This window comes from Archocentrus centrarchus, chromosome 19 (assembly GCF_007364275.1).
Source record: "Archocentrus centrarchus isolate MPI-CPG fArcCen1 chromosome 19, fArcCen1, whole genome shotgun sequence".
Taxonomy (NCBI): Eukaryota; Metazoa; Chordata; class Actinopteri; order Cichliformes; family Cichlidae; genus Archocentrus; species Archocentrus centrarchus.
The window spans coordinates 30,676,802-30,682,801 of record NC_044364.1 but is presented as its reverse complement, the minus strand read 5'-3'; positions in this window follow the sequence as shown (position 1 = coordinate 30,682,801).

The following is a 6,000-nucleotide window of genomic DNA, read 5'->3' as shown; positions in this document are numbered from 1 at the left end:
TGTCTCCATGTCCTTTCCCTGGATGTTCACCGGTGCTGTAGGGGGTGGCTTCCTCCTGAAGTCTACAACCATCTCCTTCGTCTTGCTGGCGTTGATTTGCAGTGCGTTGTTCTCACATCGGCCGACAAAGTCACTGATGACCCCCCTGTATTCCTGGTCGTTCCCATCTGATACACATCCAATGATGGCCGTATCATCTGAGAACTTCTGTAGGTGGCAATGGTCTGAATTGTACCTGAAATCTGAGGTATACAGACTGAACAGGAAGGGTGAGAGGACAGTGCCCTATGGCGCCCCCGTGCTGCAGACTACTACATCAGACACACAGTCATGGCACCTCACATACTGTGGTCTGTTGGTGAGGTAGTTGATGATCCATGCCGTTAGCTGACTGTCCACTCCGGCTCCCTCCATCTTCCCTCTCAACAGTGCAGGCTGGATGGTGTTGAAAGCACTGGAGAAGTCAAAGAACATGACCCTCACAGTGTTCCCTGCCTGCTCTAGGTGAGAGAGGGATCTGTGCAGCAGGTAGATGACGGCATCATCCACCCCGATGCCGGGCTGCAGGGGGTCCAGCACTGAGCTCACCAGTGGGCGCAGGTGGTGCAGGATGAGCCTCTCCATGGTCTTCATCAGGTGAGAAGTCAGGGCCACAGGTCTGTAGTGGTTGGACTCCCTGGGATGTGCGATCTTTGGCACTGGAACTATGCAGGAAGTCTTCCACAGTTCAGGAACCCTCTCCAGATTCAGGCTCAGGGTGAAGATGTGCAGGACCACCTGACAGAGCTGGTCTGCACAGTCCCTGAGCAGTCTGGAGCTGATTCCATCCGGACCCGCTGCCTTCCTGATCTTCGTCTTCCTGACGTCTTCCTACTCCACTCTGTATTTAATCATTAGTTATTATTAATCTCTGTCTCTCTTCCACAGTGTGTCTTTTGTCCTGCCTCTCTCCCCCCTCAGCAGATGACCCCCCCTCCCTGAGCCTGGTTCTGATGGAGGTTTCTTCCTGTTAAAGGGAGTTTTTCCTTCCCACTGTCACCAAGTGCTGCTCATAGGGGGTCGTTTTGACTGTTGGGTTTTCTCTGTATTACAGGCACGGGTCCATTGTAGGGTCAAAGCGCCTTGAGGCGACTGTTTGTTGTGATTTGGCACTATATAAATTGAATTGAATTGAATTGAATTGAATTGAATTGAATTGAATTGAATTGAATACAATACAATACAATACTTTCAACAGCCCTGTCCAGCTCTCCGAGATTAACAGTCTCCTGGAATCTCTTCCATGCTCTGAGACTGTGCTGGGAGACACAGCAAACCTTCTGGCAATGGCACGTATTCATGTGCCATCCTGGAGGAGTTGATCTACCTGTAAAACCTCAATAGGGTCCAGGTATCATCTCATGTTACTAGGAGTGACTGTTTTTGTGATTCTGTATTATGGTTCCTGGTTTGTTCCTTGTCAAGTTCCTCCATGGTTTCTGCTTATATTTTTTGACTCCGTGGTGTTTCCGTGTGGGGTTTTTGAGGAAAAACAACCCTTTTCAGGATAGCAACCACATGGCTTGAGGTGTCTGTAGATAAAATAAAATGCAAGATGTGACTCAAATGTCCAGAGCTCTGTCTTTCTTTTACTGATGATTATACAAAAACAGTGAAACACAGTGAAATCCAACACACATAGCAGTATCTCCAGTCCAACCAAAGCGCAAAAAACCCCTCTATTTGGTCAAGTTCATGCCTTAGTCTTGGTCTGTGTATTTTGTCATTTTCTGTTTTGCTTTGGCGGTCCTTTGTACCATGGGTTCTGTATTCAGTTTTGCTCCTTGGTCATGTTGCTACCACAGCGTATCAGTCCGTCCACATGGAAGGCTTTACTGGAGGGATGGTCTACGCCCTGATAGAGCTGTTTTTTCAGATGTTGGCAAACATACAGTATCTTATGGTTCACACTGCCTGCATGTTCCATCTTGATATGGCCACTCACATGTACCATCCAAACACCACGATCACCACTGCCTCAGATGACCAGTCCAGCAGTATCTGATGTCCTCCAAGTCTGAGCCATTCTCATGTTTGCTCCCCCAGTCTAATTACCACTTAGAACAGGCACAGGTCCACAAATACAGCAACTCATTTTAAACATTATTTGTTTGGGTCTTTTTGCCTTTATTAGATAACATGGTAGGGGAAAGTGGCCAGGAAAGCGAGGAGAAAAAGTGGAAGAAGCCACATACCCAAGGGTCTCAGGTTGAATGCCACTGCATTTTAGTGCTGTTGCATATGGTCAAATGAAATAACACCAAAAAATTTTTTAATTATGAAAAATCACAAACAAAGAAAAATATAACAGTTTTAACTGCACCAAAGAGCAAAACAATTAAATATGGCCTATTAAACATCAGGCCACTTTCTTCAAAGTCCCTGTTTATATAATTGAACAAAACATTGATTTATTCTACCTTACAGCAACCTGGTTGCAGCAGGATGAAAACACTGGTTTAAATGAATACTAACTGTCAGAATCCTCTTAGCACAGGCTTAGGAGGAGGAGTGGGAGCAGTCTTTCACTTTAGCTTAGTAATAAAGCAAACACCTAGGCAGAGTTATAATTCATTTGAAAGCCTTACTTTTAGCCTTGCGCATCTTGAAAAACATAAAAAACTGTTTTACATGTTATCTACTGTCTGCCTGGCCCTTATTCAGACTTGCTATCTGATTTCTTAAGACTTTTTATCTGATTTAGTGCTCAGTTGAGATATAATAATTAAAATGGGTGATGTTAACATTTATGTAGCTGCTGAAAATAACACCGTCAACCTTGCATTTCATTTTAGACTCAATTGGCTTTTCTCAAAATGTAAATGAGCCCATTCAGTGTTTAATCACACTCTGGATCTTGTCCTGACATATTGCATAGAAACTGAACATTTAACAATTTTTCATAAAAACCTTTCTCTATAACATTTAATTTTAAATAGACTAGTTCTTATAGGGCTTTTCTACTCTAACTCAGCACTCATACAGCACATTTGCAGTCACCTGTTCATACAAGCACTTCCTTCTGTAGCTAAGTGCTTACTGTCTGCCATTCACACTGCAGTGGTTGCATTGGAGAGCAACTCAGGGTTCAGTATCTTGCCCAAAGATACTTTGGCATGCAATCCAGAGCACCCAGGAATTGAACCACCAACCTTTCGATTAATCGGTGACCTGCTCTACCTCCTGAGCCACAGTCACAGTGCTGTAAAAAGCAATTTCAGTACACTAGATGTCTTTGTGAAAGTGCTGTAACAAAATTAAAAAAGCATCTCCTTCTTTGTTATTTTCTTCAATGCCATGAGCCAACACAGTGCAGAGGAGCAACCTGAACTTTACTCCCACAGAGGTCGATTCCAGCCCAGGTTTCTTTTCAGCGCTGTAGCCAGGCTGACAGAGAGCCAAGAATTCCTTTAACATTAACTAGTGATAACTTCATGAATTTCTTCACTGATAAAAGTTTGACCATTAGTGAAAAAATTATTCACATTCTTCCCACAGACATATCATTGAGTACAGGAACTTTAATAACTGCTCATATTTATTTAGACACTTTCTGTCCCATGAAGCTTTCCAAATTAACTTAAATAATTTCTTCTTCTAAATCAACATTTCTATTATTCCCCATTCCTACAAGACTTCAAAGAAGTCTTACCTTTAATTAATACTACAGTTTAAAATATGGTTAATTTATTTGTATCAACGGGATACATACTACAGGCTTTTAAGGTGGCTGTAATTAAACCATTATTTAAAAGCCTCTACTTGATCCAGCTGTTTTAAATAATTATATGCTGATTTTCAACCTTCCTTTTGTTTAAAAAAATCTTGAAAGAGTAAAGAATTGGGTGATTATTTGCAAAGGAATGCTCTATTTAAACAGTTTCATTCAGGATTTTAGAGTGCATTATAGCACAGGGACAGCTCTAGTGCAGGTTACAAATGACCTTGTTATGGCCTCTGACAGTGGATGCAGCATTCAGTACCACTGACCACAATATTTTAGTAGAGATTAGAATACACTGTTGGTATTAAAGATACTGTGTTGCAGTAGCTTGAGTCATATCTATCTGATATATTCCAATTTCTTCATGTCACCGGGGAGTCTTCTTAACATAGAACGTGAGTCACAGGACTCTCTGTGACTCGTGACATTGGTTCAAACTCTGAAAGTTGCAGACATTACCAAAACCTCGGTCAGTCACTTAGACAGCCTCCTTAGACTTTCTAGTAAGACAAAATTTGTGTTCAATAATTATTTTCTATCTCTTTATTGATAATAATGAAACAAAGGTAGCACTTTGTATTACAGCTCAGTAATAATGGGGGTAACCAGCTGGAAACAAAAGGTAATAATGTGGAAATTTATAAGTTATTACCATCTAATTATCAAAGTAATAACCAGCTTATTTCCACAGTGTTACCCTCAGTTTTTGGGCCCTTACTATCCAATTACATACATTTAAAACCACTTGATAGAATGCTAGCTCAAGCTTCACCACCTGATCTACTTAAGCAACGTTTTCTCCTTCAAACAGAATTTGGGATTTCAACCATATTTGCTGGTTAGGAATGCACTTTGTGTCATTTTTTTATGTGCAACTAAAAGAATAGCTTTTACATATTTGATTAGCCAGCGAGCTTTCTTACCTGAGGACTGTGTTCTCCGTACTAGTAAAAGCTGAGTTAGGTTAATTTTTCCCACATCCCCCCAGGTTGAATTTCTATGCTTGGACATCTGTGTAATTTCAACTGACTGAGGTGTTTCCACTGAATAAGGAGGCTACATTTTTTTATACAAGACTAATATCAGCCTCAATACAGCTAAAGGCTAACATCAAGGTCATAACATTTCCACTGTGACAACATTTAAAAAGTAGGCTCAAGGTTAATTACTGTCACTGTTTTTATTTTTGAGGAGCATTTCCTATTTAGCACACAAAGATTGATGTAACTAGTTTGGTAGGTAACCCCACTTGGTCATGAACTATAGCTTTTGGACAATCTAAAAAAAGAAAAGAAAAACTGGCCTGATGATCATGTTATGAAAAACACGATCATGGATGAATATAATGGACTGACCACACACATCAACACTGCCATCCAAAGAGCCACTCTATTACCAAGGCTACAAAAAACACTAAAATAGTTTTAAAAAAATAATATTAAAAGAGACAAAAGAATATTAAAAGTGACTAAAATGTAATTTCATTTCAATGTTTTCCAATCCATAGTGTTTGCAAAGCAGGTAAAGCATGCTGGTCATGAATGAGCATGCATCTCACGGAGGCGTTCCCCTGCTTTTTCTGCTGCATCCTTCCCTCCGTTCTGTCTTTCTTCTCCATGATAGCACAGAGACAATAGTGCCTCGTGTTGCTTTAAATCAGCGGTCAGCTCATGAAATAACATCTATCAGATGGTCCCATTACAAAAAGCTAAATTCTGCATGGTGTCAACAAGCTGGTTTTTATCAGCAGTCTTTTTTCAGACAAGACTAATCGAGGCCCAGTGAAAGACCACTGAAAAGGGTCTCGGGTTGTTTGACAAGGCTGTTCTTTTTTCAAACTGAAAACTCAGAAATGAAGAACAATTTTTTCCAGGCACTCATTTCAGTCATTTTGTCTCAAAAATTTGAAAAGGCCTTCACAATGGCAGGAAAAATTGCAAACAATACTGGGTGCCTCATCAGTCACAAAGAAAAGAAGGAAAGTAAAACTTTGTTTTTGTCATTTCCCAAATACTGGTTCCACTTTGGCACTGATTATTTTTTCCCCGTTTTCTCACTGTTGGCACGGGAAGATTGATCATACCTTCTTCCAAGGTCTGGCTTTTTCCTTTTAGCTAAAAACTGGATCATATTTTCACCCATTGTCTGCCTGTAGCTGGCAGGTGGAATCATTATATCTTCTGCTGACTTCTCATGACACCTTTATCACCGAAATCCCCCAATGTCCTTGAACGCTG